Source organism: Antechinus flavipes, chromosome 3 (genome assembly GCF_016432865.1).
Source record: "Antechinus flavipes isolate AdamAnt ecotype Samford, QLD, Australia chromosome 3, AdamAnt_v2, whole genome shotgun sequence".
Classification (NCBI taxonomy): domain Eukaryota; kingdom Metazoa; phylum Chordata; class Mammalia; order Dasyuromorphia; family Dasyuridae; genus Antechinus; species Antechinus flavipes.
The window spans coordinates 438313010-438327319 of record NC_067400.1 but is presented as its reverse complement, the minus strand read 5'-3'; the positions used below and the strand labels follow the sequence as shown (position 1 = coordinate 438327319).

Sequence of the window (14310 nt, the reverse complement as noted above, 5' to 3'; positions counted from 1 at the left end):
CAGGGTGGTTATTAATAATAATTAACTACAGTGATGAGTTATTTCTAATAATTAGGACCCTGAGGAGCAAAGTGATGTAATTTAAAGAGCTTTAAGTTTTATTGCATATCATGTAAACCAATTCAGCCCATTCTTCCAACTGTTGATCACTTAGCATGCTGGTTGCTGATTTCATCCATGATTTCTGAAGGGTGAGAAAGAAATTCAATTTAACACCTTAAAAGCAATCAAAAACATTTTCTATCATGGTAGGAAGCACTGGAATAAAAAAAAAAAGATGAAAAAATGACATGACATAGGTTTTAATCTAGATTGTCTTCTATATTTGCAATTATGGACAAGTTACCTCAGGTCTCTAGGCCTCAGTTATTAATCTCTAAAATTAAGGACATGAATTAGAAGTTCTTATTTTTTTGTGTGTGTTTGGCAATTTGTTGAAGTCTATCAGTCCCTTTTTAGATACTGTTTTATAATGCATGAAATAAAACAAACTGCATCACAAATGATACCATTTGCATTGAAATATAGTTCTCTTATCTTTATATGTGTGTGTGCATATGTATACACATACATATACACACATACCACAGTACATGGGTCAAGAACCCCTTGCCTAGATAATTCCTAAGGCCATTCCTGAATTCATTGATTCTATGTCCATGCCATCAAGGAGTTTACAATGTAGTAATGTGATAAGGAAAAGCAAATAGCTCCCCCCCAAAAAAAAATCTAAAACAATTTGAGGAAAAATAAATTATTTCCAGCTGATGTTTGCACAACCACAGTATATGCCTACCCCTAGGACTTGTGTCATTTATTCAGGTTCCATGACCTGAGGCAATAGCAATAGATGCTGGGACCTGATAAAGATGTTGAGATTCAAGTAGGATTTTCTGCCCAAAAAGTACCCCTTGTACTACTTGTGTCCTTGTGTCTGAAATTCTACCATTAAAGAATCATTCCTTTGGGATAAGTAAATATTATCATTCCTAGAAGTGGTACCACATTAAACTGTTTTAAGCTTTTAAAGTATTTTTTTTGTTGTTCAGTCACATTTGACTCTTTGTAATTTTACTTGGGGTTTTCTTAGCAAATACTAGAGTAGTCTGTCATTTCCTTCCCCAGCTCATTTTACAGATAAGACTTTAAATCCTGAGACAGGATTTAAAGTGATTTGCCGAGGGTCATACATAATAAGTGTCTAGCCAGATTTGAACTCACAAAAATGAGTCTTCTTTTTATGACACAGAAATGGTGCTGATGCCTAAGCCAGGAAGGGCCAAAACAGAGAAAAACAAATTATAGACCAATTTCCTTAATGAATATTGATGCAAAAATCTTTTTTTTAATTTTATTTGAAAAAAACAGAAAAATACAAAACAAAAGAGAACACTGTTATGTGCCCAGCAGAACATTAGAGAGGATCCAAATATATAACTACAAATTACCAGATCAAGAAAGTTTACATATTAGTAGAAGAAATTATATTCATGAATGTCCATTTTTTTTTCTTTACTTCCTTGTAAATTGTTCTTTGGTTCTTTGCTGTGCATCTTATTTATTTTATTCTTTTCCCCCCTTTCATCCCTCTCCTCCTCCTCAGCAAGCCATAATTAAGAAAAGCCCTATTTATTTATATGTAGATTATATATACACATAAAACATACACATACACATGTCTTTCCTATCCCTGCTCACTTTTTGCTAAAATTCTGCTCCATAACTTGCCTTGTTATTACTTAATCTCCCCTCCACCCAAGGATCCCTCACTTGTCTTCTTCTCTCATCCTTTGCTTCCCCACCTGCCCATCCTCTTATTTCTTTATAGATTTTAGAGTGTTATTTGTAATTTACCTACTGAACCCATTCTAAAAACTTGCAATTCTGTTGAATATCCACTTTTGCTCATTAAAAATTATAGATACTTTTGCTGGATAATATTATTTTTGGACACAGCCCTAGTTCTTTTCATTGTCGATAGATGTGATTTCTGGACTTGCAGTCATCTAGATGCTGATAAGTCTTGTACAATTCTAATTGTAAACAAATTGAATTTTTTTTCTTGTTTCTTGCAAAATTTTCTCTTTGATATAGAGGTTCCAAAATTTGGCAATATTCCTGTGTGTTTTCTATAAAGGCCCTCTTTGAGATGGTGATTGGTGGATTTTTTCTATCTCTCCAGGACAATTTTCTTAGATTATTTCCTTAGATTATTTGTGTCAAGGTTCTCTTTTTAGTCAGAACTTTCTAGGACTACAATTATGCTTATATTTTCTCTTCCTGATCTGCTCTCCAGATCTGTTGTTTTTCTTGTTTCACAATCTATTCTATTTTTTCATTCTTTATAATCTGTTTTATTATTTCTTGTCTCTCATAGCTTCACTGGCTTCCCCTTGCCCAATTCTAATTTTCAATGAATTAATTTCACCTTTGAGACTCTGAACCCTCTTTTCTAGTTGATTAAATATTTTCATAATCTTTTTGTTTTCCTTGAATTTTTTTTGGGGGGGATTTCAATGTAGCTCATTTGATTTTTAAAATGCTTTTTTGAGTTCTATAAATTTCCTCTAGGCAGGGAGTCATTTCACATTAATCTTTGAGGTAAAAGTTCTTTTTACTATAGTGTCCTCCTCTGAATATGAACCTGTCTTCCCTGTTCCCATATTATGTTTCAATGGTAAGGTTCTTCTTTGCCAATTCTTTTTTTTTTTTTTTTTTTTAATAATAGGTATTTGTTAGAGTTCAAATGTTGGAGTTTGTTCTTCTCAAAGGCACAGCCGGTTTAGAGGCTTGGAACCCTTCAGATGTCTCCAAATCCAAAGGTTCTGTCCTTCAGCCTCTGACTCTGCTTTCTTCTGCCTCCAACCAAGACAGAGATGGAAGGTCTCTCTTATCTCCTTCTGGGGAGCCCAGCCACCAACTTGACGTGGAGAGAGGGCTTCTGGTGTAGCTCCACTGAAATCTGTTAAAGTGTTCTCTGCACAAGAGTCATTCCTTTCGAGTCCAGCGCGATCAGCCAGCCAAGAGGAAAAAAGTGTATTCTGGAATGGCTGTCTCGCCTTATATATGAACCTTCTGAGAGAATGGGATTATGGGTTTTCTCCCATAGTGCTCTCTGGCCCAAAGAGCTTTAAGGTGTGGACTCTCTTGAAGTTAGAAAGTGTACTTTGTGAAGCTAGCATACTTATGGACTCCAATGAGCAAAGGTGGGAACACAAGCCTTGTCTTGATTAGTTCTACTTAGTACCTTGTTTCAGGTTCTGGCCAAAACAACTTGTAAGATTAGATCAACTCTAATTACTTAGCAGTTAGTAAGGATTCCAACAGGTATTAGTGTAAGTACCTCTCATCATGGGTGGGGAAGGGAAGTTTCCCTTTAGCTCTCCCCTCAATCCAGGAATACCAAACCCAGAGCTCCCTTCTTCTGCAAGTGCCCACAGCTAGCAATGTCCCTGCTCTGCTACTTCTGCAGTTGATGAGTGCTGCCTCCTTTTCCCCCCTAGGCCCAGTCTCTGTAGCACAGCTGGGCCTGGTGTTCTTAATAAGCTGAGATTCCCTCCGTCTTCCTAGACTCGGATTCTGACTCCACAGTCCGGGAGGTGAAAGTCTCTGTGATTCCTGCTGAGGCTCCAGCCACTCTCCACTTGTTTGCACTTCACACAGGTTAATATGGTCCTGGGGACATTCTTCAGATCTTCTAAGCCTGTATCAGGAGGACCTCTGTTCTCCCCCAAGGTTTCTTGATTTTTTACCAGTCTATGTTGGCCCTGAGGCACAAATTTTTTCTCTTTGTGGGGGAAATCTGGAGAGCTTGAAATTTACTAACCTACTCCAACATCTTCCCAGAATACTCTCCATGCAAAAATCTTAAATAAAATATTAGCAAAAAGATTACAGCAACTTATCTCTAGGATGATACACTCTGATCAATTATGATTTATACCAGGAATGCATGGCTGATTCAATATCAAGAAAACTATGAGCACAATTGACTATATCAATAACCAAACTGACAGAAATTATATGATTATCTCAATTGATGCAGAAAAAGCACTAGACAAAAATACAGCACCCATTCCTATTTAAAACACTAAAGTGCATGGGAATATATGGAGTTTTCCTTAAAATGATAGAATATCTATCTAAAATCATCAGCAAGCATCATATGTAATGGGTATAAACTAGAAGTATTCCTAATAAGATCAGGGATGAATGAAGGTTGTCTATTATTACCACTATTATTAAGTATTGTACTAGAAATTTAACTTTAGCAATAAGAGAAGAAAAAGAAATTGAATAAAGGAATAAAGAGTAGGAAACAAGGAAACAAAATTATCACTGCAGATATGATGCTATACTAAAGAATCAATTAAAAACCATGAGAAACAATAACTTTAGCAAAGTTGAAGGATATAAAGTAAACCTACATAAATCATCAGCATTTCAATATGTTACCAATAAAATTCAGCTGCAAGAGACAGAAAGAGAAATCCCATTTAAAATAACTATAGATATTATAAAATATTTGGGAATCTATCTGCCCAGACAAAGTCAGAAACTATATGAACACAGCTACAAAATACTTTTCACATAAATAAAGTCAGATCTAAACAACTGGGAGAATATCAAATGCTCATGAATAAGCTGAGCTATTTTAATAAAAATGACAATTTTACCTAAATTAATCTATGTATTCAGTATCATACTAATCAAACTACCAAGAAATTACTTTATAGAGTTGGGGGAATAAATAACAAAATTCATCTGAAAGAACAAAAAGTCAAGAATTTCAAGGGAATTAATGAAAAAAAAATGCAAAGGTGGCCTAGCTGCAACACACATAAAACTATATTATAAAGCCATAGTCATCAAAACTATTTTGTGCTGAGAAATAGATTAGGGGATCAATAGAATAGATTAGCTTTACAAGACATAATAGCCAATGACTATAAGTAATCTAGTGTTTATGCAAAGACTTCAGCTTCTGGAATAAGAACTCATTATTTGACAAATATTGCTGGGAAAACTGGAAAATAGTATGGAAGAAACTAGTCATTGGCCAACATCTAACACCTGATACCAAGATAAGATTGAAATGGGTTCATGATTTAGACATAAAGGATATGATAAGCATATTAGGAAAACAAGGGACTGTTATCTCTCAGATCTGTGGAGAAGGAAGGAATTTATGGCCAAAGAAGAACTAGAGAACATTGTGAAAGGCAAAATTTTGATTATGCTAAATTTAAAAAGTTTTGTACAAATAAAACCAAAACATACAAGATTAGAAGGGCAGTTAGGCAAATGTTTACATCCAGTGTTTTTGATAAAAGTCTCATTCTTAAAACAGAGAATTGACTCAAATTTTTAAGAATACAACACATTCTTCAGTTGACAAATGATCAAAAAATATGAACAGACAATTTTTAGATAGAGAAATTAAAGCCATTTTTAGTCATATGAAAAAATGCTCTAAATCACTATTGATTAGAGAAATGCAAATTAAGACAACCCTAAGGGACCACTATACATTTCTCAGATTGGCTAAATTGATAAGAAAAAAAAATGATGAATGTTGGAAGAGTGTATCAAAACTGGAACACTAATATATTTTTGGTGGATTTGTGAAATGATTCAGTCATTCTGCAGAGCAATTTGAAATTATACCCAAAGATCTATCAAACTGTGCATACTTTGGGAATCCACAGTGTCACTACTAGATCTGTATCCCAAAGAGGTCATACAAAAAGGAAAAGGATGCACATGTGTGAAAATGTTTGTAGCAGCACTTTATGTAATGGCAAGAATTGGAAATTGAGTGTATGCCCATCAGCTGGGGAATGGCTGAATAAGTAATAATATATGAATGTAACGGAATATTATAAGAAATGATGAGCAGGTCAATTTCAGAAAAGCCTGGACTTATATGAACTGATGCTAAGTAAAGTGAGTAGCACCAAGAGAACACTGTACACAGCAACAAGATTATGTGATGATCAACTGTAATGGATTTGATTCTTTTCAACAATGAGGTGATTCAAGACAATTCCAATAGACTTGTGATGGAGAGAGCATCAGCATCCAGAGAGAAAATTATGGACACTTAATGTGGATCAAAGTATAATATCTTCACTTTTTTTGTTGTTTTGCTTTTTTTTTCTTTCATGTTTTGACCTGATTTCTCTTTTGCAGTATGATAACTATGGAAATATGTTTAGAAGAATTCCACATATTTAGCCTATATTGGATTGCTTGCTGTTAAGGGGAGGGGATAAGGAAAGGTTTTGCAAAGGTGAATGTTGAAAACTATCTTTGCATGTAGTTGGAAAAATAAAAAGCTATTAAAAATTTTTTTTAAAAAAAGAAAATGAATCTTCCTAATTCCAGACCTGGTATTCACTCCATTTTACCAACTAGCTTTCCCCTTTAAAGTATTACTGTCAAATATATTTTATCAGATTAGCCTAATCAAGCCTTGTGGGAATTAGGAGAGACTTGGGATAAATAAGAATTTGGGGGTGTTGGGGAAAATGATGGGGAGAATCTTAGTAAAGAAGCAAGACAGATGTATCTGGAACTTGAAGGGTTGCCTAGGAGACACCAAGTATGCAAGAAATAGCATAAAGATACTTGAGTGCCTGGGCTGGCAAGAGGCACAAAAGTTTCTAAGGTCAATAGGTCAAAAACAAAATTTTCCTCATTCACAATTTTGCCTGAAGCTGGACCCAAATAAAGTATTATACAGATGCACATTTAAACTGTTCTACCCAATTATGAGAAATGGCTCACTTTTTAACCTAGAGGTAACATGCTAGTCCTTGGGTTCCTCCCCCACTGTCCTCCCATTCTCTTACTCCATCCTTTTGTGTTTTGTGGAGTTTACACTGGATAAAAAGAAAAATTCATAGTTCAATCACAATAATCCAGTTAGGTAAATTTTGTTAGCTCTTTGACCTAATATAAATTTGTGTTTATTTCTAGTCAATTCTTGGTCTTCAGGTTTGAGGGGAAAAAAATCAGGAAGCAGGAAAAATTTGTACAAGCAGAATATATATTATAGTGTCTATTACCAAATAGGAATAAGTTTAGAAAATTGGATAAAGAACAAACTTTGGGGGAATTGGGGAAGAGGCTTAATTTAGTCCTTGAAGATCACATTCATATACCACATCTTGATCAGGTGTTCTCCAACTGATGGACATCCCCTCAATTTTTAATTCTTTGACACCATGAAAAGAGATTCTATCAGTATTTTTGTACATGTGGAATCTAAGCAGTTAGAATTAAGAAGAATGAAACTGAGTTGCATGAGGTATAACCATTCAGGATGACTTCAAAAGTAACTAATTTAAAATATTCCAGCCTGGAATGAAATCATTTGTGACTTTTTCAATTGAAATTTGGATTTGGGCTGGTTTATATCATAATAAATTAATCCACAGAATTATCAAATGCTATAATTGGAAGTTATCTCAGGTGTCATTCAATTATCAACTCTTGCCCAAGTTATATAGGCTAGCCTGCTTTCTTCCCTAACAGACTTCCAGTGATATTGGAGCCTACTAGCTTACAAAATAGGATGATGTCATGGAATGGATCAGTTTAAGAACCTGATTCTGAATTCCTCTCATTGTTTTCCCTGCTTCTCTCTCTTACCATTCCAAAATATTCTCCACATTGTTGCCAAATTGATAATCCTTAAAACTACAGTTTAACCATATTATTCTCCTGGTCAAGAAACTCCAGTGGCTTCCTCTTGTTCACAGCATAAAATAAACTCTTCTGTTTTGTAATTAAAGCCTTTCACAATCTGGCTCAAACTTATCTTTCCAAACAGATTTCATCTTGTTGCCTTTCATGTATTTTATCCAAGTCAAATAGGTGTACTTGTTGTTTCCAGGACATGACCTTCCATGCCTTTGTGCAAACCCTGCCCAAACTTCTAGTTCTGAAATGTGCTCATCTCTACCCCACTTCCTTAAAAGCTCAATTGAAGTACTGCCTCCTACAGGAAGCCTATTCTGATACCAAGAGTTGCTAGTGCCCATCCATTAGAAATTACTTTCTATGAAATATCTAAATACATACTTATTACAATGTGTGTGACCTTTGCTAAATTCTTCAGCTGGGCTTCATTCATTCAGCAAGAAGTGAGTAAATGCTTTCTATGTGCCAATCACTGTGCTCCAAACTGGTAATACAAATTTTTAAAAAACTAAGTGGTACCTGATCTCAAGAGGAATAGATTATGTTCTAGTGGGGGGAGCAGGAGGGAAACAAAATGTATATAGAAGATTAAATAATGGTTAATATTCATATTATATTTAAATATTTATAAAATATATAGACATATGTACATGTTTTTGCATTTATACATTCTACATATAATCTCATTTGATCTTCAAAATATTTTTGTGGTAAGTACTATTATTATCCCCTTTGTCAGATAAGAGAAACGAAGCAGAGATTGTGACTTACCCAAAGTCACACAGCTAGTTAAAGGTCTAAAGCAGAATTCAAATGAAGTTACTCCTGACTGCAAATCAAGTGCTCTATTTACCAACACCTAGCTATCTCAAATACACAGAACTTTCTGCTTGAAACAATTAGAAGGCTATTGCAATAGTTCGAATGAAAGGTGATAAAGGTCTGAACAAGGAGAATGACTAGTGTGTTTTGGGAAGAAACGGGAGGGGATATTTGGAATATAGTGTGGGGGGCAGAATCCAAATATGGCAACTGATTGGAAGTGAGGAATAAAGAATAAAGGAAGATCCCAAATCTCAGTGACAGGAAGAGCACTGATGACCTCCAATGAAATAAGAAAGCTTGAAAAGAAAGGAGGGTTTGGGAGAAAAGAAATGGGAACTGTTTTGAATGTGTTGAGTTTTAGATCAGTTAGTCAATTAGTCAATTAGCATTCATTTAGCCTCTGCTAAATTGTATTGTACTAAGTACAAAAAAGGGCAAAATTCATTTATATGCCTTCAGAACATTTAGGTGAATTGTGGTGTCTCATAAACCATCATGATGTAGGACTAGAGTTCAGAAGAGAGATCAAAGTTGAATACAAATTAGAGAGTCACCTGGATGAAGGCTGAGAAGGGAGTGACCAGACAGGAAGGAGAAAAGCTAGGAGAGAAGTATCATGGACACATAGGGAAGCGTGAGGAGCTACCAAGGAAAATAGGGTTAACTGAATCAAATGTTTCATAGTCTAATCAATTATTGCTCAGTGGTGTCTGATTGTGTTCCCATTTTGGATTTTTTTTGACAAAGATACCAAAGTGGTTTCCTTCTCTTATTATCTGGTGAAGATACTAAGGGTTAAAGGCCTTGTTCAGGGTCAAGCAGTTCAGTAGGTGTCTGAAGCCAAACTTGAACTTCGGTTTTCTGACTTCACCACCTAGCTGCTCAATCCACTGTTAGAACCATGTAATTTATAAGATGCTCTTCTATGGAAGATACTTTCCTACTGATTATTTTGTCCTGCAGAACTCAAAATAATGAATAAACCTGAACCTTCTTCCACATGACAGCCCCTCAAACATTGTAATGATGGGGATGAACCCTGAAACTGTGTCCCCTTTAATCTGTAAAAGAAGGGTGAGTCGGGGTCTCAAGCTCTCCCCTGGGAAAGCATATCTTTCCCAGACAATGCCCTCTTCCCCAAGTGGTCTCATTCAGTTGGAGATCTCGGCCTGATAGCCCTATTGGCTCTAAACTCCAAGATAAGTAATCTCTTTTCAACTGGACAGCTAAGCCCCAGTCATTGACAACATTGAAGTAGTCATTCAATTTTAAATACAAGCCCAAGTCTCAGACTGCTAATAAAAAACAATTCTGAACCTCGAATTTTTGCAGAAGTCCGAAATAGTAATTTGCTTTGCCAAGGAAGCTCTCTTCTTGGCAAGGCTGCCTGCCAGGACTTTTGCCCACTGTGAAGATATTCTCTTCTCAGTGTTAACCTTTGTTATTTCCCTAACAAGATCTTTTACTCACCAAAAAGTCTGTTTTCCTAGCAAAGTTGACTTCTCAGTATCAATAAAAACCCTTTGTCACAGACTTTTCAGGGTTTAGAATTCTTTCAAATTGGACTTGTCCTAATCAGAGGAGATTCCCTATCCCAATTCTCAGACTTCTTCACTATCACTAACCTCATCAGTAAGAACACTTCAAATCAGCACATGGTTAGACTTTTTTAAGACCAAAATCTTATAAATTCTATTTAAAAAGCTTATCAATTATTCAAAGCAGACAGTCAAGTTTAGAAAATTCCCCATTTATAGATTATTCAGGTTTTTAACTTTTCCTATTTTATTCTATGGCTTCCTGTCTCCTGGCTATTTTACTTAATAGTATCATTGAATTTGGGGGGAACGCAGGAGAAAGAATCTTAGAGATCATTCAGTTCAACCTTCTCAATTTAGAGAAGAGGGAACAGAAGCCCAGGTAGTCATCCCTACCAAGAGCTAGAAAATAAACAAGTATTTTACTGCTTGTTAGAGACAGAATACAGAATGTTTGTATTAATGGAACCTTGGAAACAGGAAATGAACATATAAAAATGATTTTATTAAAGATCTATATGGTAGGTCGGAATAGAGGAAGTGAGGAGGGGGGAAAGCAGTTACCAAGTGGAGTAATAAGATTCCCAGTGGAGGTATTGCTCCCCAAAGCCCAAGGGTGATTAGACTGCTGGGAAACTGGAACTCACTTGGAATGTCACAAATTGCCCCAAGGGTCTACTACCTCAATAACTTTAGTTCCAACCCTTTAAGTCAATTTTCTAATACCTAGGAGGGGTAACACATTAACAACTCAACAGGAATTAGTTTATTGTGTTAATTAGCCATCAGGTTTCTGGGTGACTATTTCATGAAATGAAATAGAGTAGTTTTATTTGGGGGAGAAAGATGGTTTGGAAATGGTGTTTAGAAGGGCTCTAAGGCTGGTCCCTTGTCATAGTCTGGAAAATGTAAGGCCAAAGAAAGTGGGCATCAGAGTTGGATTCTTTTTTTTTTTTTTTTTTTTTTTTTTTTTTTTCCAGAGTTGGATTCTTTGGGCTGCAGGATACCAACAGCCTAGAGGGAAAGAGTATTGTTAAAAATGTGTAGTTTTATTTGGGGGAGAAAGATGATTTGGAAATGGTGTTTAGGAGTGTTCTAAGGCTGGTTGTTTATTATAGTCTGGAAAAAATAAGGCCAGTGAAGATGGGCACCAGAATTGGATTTTGGGGGCTGCAGGATGATACCAAAAGCCTAGAGGGAAAGGACATTGTAAAAAGCCTGGAGCAAGACACATTTCTTCTACTCCATTCTCCTTTCCTACTGCCCTTCCAACTAAGGGAGGAAAAGTTTGGGCAAAATTAAGTTGGTGGATTTTCTGCACTTTTATTTTGTCCATGTTATCTTGGGCTCCCCTTATCACAAAAAGTTGAGAGTATTAAGCTAACATTGTTATATTAATTATGTAATATATATAATTATATCATAATATAATTATAATTATATTATGACAATTATATTAACATGTATACGTGGCACAATCAACATGTATCTTGAAAACCAAGATTTGTAGTTAGTACAATAATGTAACATTTTTATTGCGGAAATAGGCTACAGGATTTTTAATCAGTTGCAATAAAATAAACTTTGGGCCTAAATCTGTAGAAGTATGTTCTTCAACCCTAAGAACATATTTTAATTTAACAACCCTAAGACTCGGGGCCAATTCAAGGACTTTGCTAGTGAAGTACAAAGGCAACATATATTGGGGAAGGCAGAGTAGAACAAAAATCTTAGGATAATTTTGTCCTATCCTCTTTCCTTTTACTTTTGGGTCTAGAGAATTGTCCAAGCTGGTAAATTTCAGTTGGTAAACAGGAGAATTTTCAACCTTATGCTCGGAATCCAAATCTAGCTTTAATATAATCGGATTTTGCATAGCTTAGAGGTGGGAAACTGTGGTTGGTTTGGGGGAAAGCTGGGAAGCACTAAGTATTGTTGACTGGAGAGGGAGAGGCCAAAGAAAACAGGCTCAAGAATAGGGTTCTTGATGATACCAACTGTACCAATGATAGTTATTGTTTATTAACCATTTATCTCGTGCCAGGCATTGTGTGAAGGGCATCGGGATCCTCTGCTTCATAGAGCCCTGGCCTAGGCTGAGGCCCAGGTTCAATAGAAGGGATGCCAGGAAGGTAAATTTATCCGGTAAAAGCAGCAAAAAATGGTTTGCCAGGGCTTGCTATCAGTGCATTAAAACAGCAATATGTTTGCAAAAGGGGTGAAGGGGAGAAAGGGTGTAACCCAGAAAAGGATTTTAATAATTAAAAACACAAGTTATGTCTCGACTTTTCCCCTATTACTTTTCTGTTGTGTTTTCTTGAACTTTACATTTTTATTATGTCTTGGGAACCTCAAAAGCTGGAGGAAGGCCTGACCCCTGGAAACCATTTTTTTGGGTAACGGGCTCTGCAGAGTCTTGGGACTGGACTGGAACCTGGGATCCAGGACCCGCGGCCTCTGAGTCTTGCGGGCCAGTGAAACCCCTGGAGCAGCAATGCTTCCCCAGGCTTCTCCCTGTCTATTTTCAATACATTTTTACACCCCCCATGCCAATCCCCTTCTCTCCTCGCCCCCCCTCCCCCACACACACACCTCGTAGAAAATGAACTGGAATAATGCGGATAAACTGAGAGGATCCAGTAGCAGAGCACACTTTCCCACCCAGCCCCAAGTCCCCACGAAGCCGGAAACTAGGCTGTGGCCATCGCAAGGATACACGGGACTCCGGCGGCCGCTTGGTATCCTGAGCCAGCAGGGAGGTCTAGGCGGGCGGCGCGCGCGGTTCCGCGTTTGCGCGCGCCCGCGAGTCCTTCCCTCAGAGCCACAGATGGAGGAGCCCCGCGAGCCGACAACCCGAGTACTTGTGGGGGAGGGGAGCTATCTTCCTTCAGAGTGCGAAAGGCCGCACTACCCATAATTTTATCCGATCACGCGGGACACTTCCTTGACTGAGAACGAATGAATACCCAGAGCGGAGAAGCTTTCAGTAGCTGGGGGATGTAGCTCAGTGGTAGAGCGCGCGCTTCGCATGTGTGAGGTCCCGGGTTCAATCCCCGGCATCTCCAAAAGGCTAGGTTTTTCTCTTTTGCTTTTTTTTTTTTTTGTTACTATTATTAATGGCTCTTTCCGGAACAATCGGAAATACTCAAAGTGACCTCTTTCCGCCCTAAATGAAAGATTTCATGGCTTTACATACAGAAAAAAGTACCAACAGAAAAAGGTCGGCCACTGTAAAACAGAAAGTAAAAAAAGTTAACTGTTAGTTTATCAATTACAAAAAGTCAATTTTTAAGTGTAGGATTACAAGTGGCACCATTAATGTTTTCATAAATCCGGCTGCTTAATAATAAAAATTTAAAAGTACACTTGCCTTGATCTAGAATCGAACGAATTGTTGGCGTGGACGGCAAGAATTGTACCCCTAACCCCCTAGTGCTCCACAAGTCAGACGTTTTCAAAGTAGATGAGGCCAATTTTGGCCTACAATTTATTTTCATTGGTTATTGATGATATTGTTAATTTTATCCGGATTGGAAATCTAAATTAAATTGAATATACAAATTATTTTTTCTTAAAGTAAAATACTAGAAATATATTGAGAACTTTCATTTAAGTTCACATTACATTCATTTCTTCTGACTTATAAATAGTGAAGCAGTAAATATTTAATAAAACAGGCACTGTCACTTCCAGATTAAAAACTACAGAATCCTCAAATAGTTAAAATAATTTAATTTTAAAACTAGCCTTTTCCTTTGTCAGTTCAATAAAACCAATATATAAACACACCTACGTACACACCACTAAAATATGCCCCTAAGGAGATGACTAGTATTAAAAATTAAGACCCTCTCCTCAAAACACTTACTGTCTAGCAGAGGACCTAAGCCCATACAATATAGTTAGAAGAAAATTTCTTTGGTTTTGCTTTAGAAAATAATTCTAACAGTTTTGAAAATCTACACTAAATATCCATAGGACCAAAAGAGGGTAAGAAAATTGTGGCATTTGTTAGTTGATTATAATTTCCAAGAGGAAAATACATAAGCAAACTAAATTTTTAAAAAATCACTGATATTTTTTTTTATTATAAACATTTACAGATTGTCCAGCTCTAAGAGAGATATCTTGTAATAAAATAAATAACTAAACAAAACTACCATTGCAATGACCTCATCTGAAAATGTATTCCACATCTATAGCAAACTCTATTTTTTTTTTTTAATTAACAGAAGCCCAT

General features: G+C 36.4%; 1 non-coding gene across 1 annotated transcript; it reads left to right on the top strand.

The window, feature by feature from the left end:
- Positions 1-13063: 13063 nt before the first annotated feature.
- Positions 13064-13135, top strand: TRNAA-CGC (transfer RNA alanine (anticodon CGC)). The gene has a single exon. It is a non-coding gene; the product is annotated as a tRNA-Ala (tRNA).
- Positions 13136-14310: the final 1175 nt, after the last annotated feature.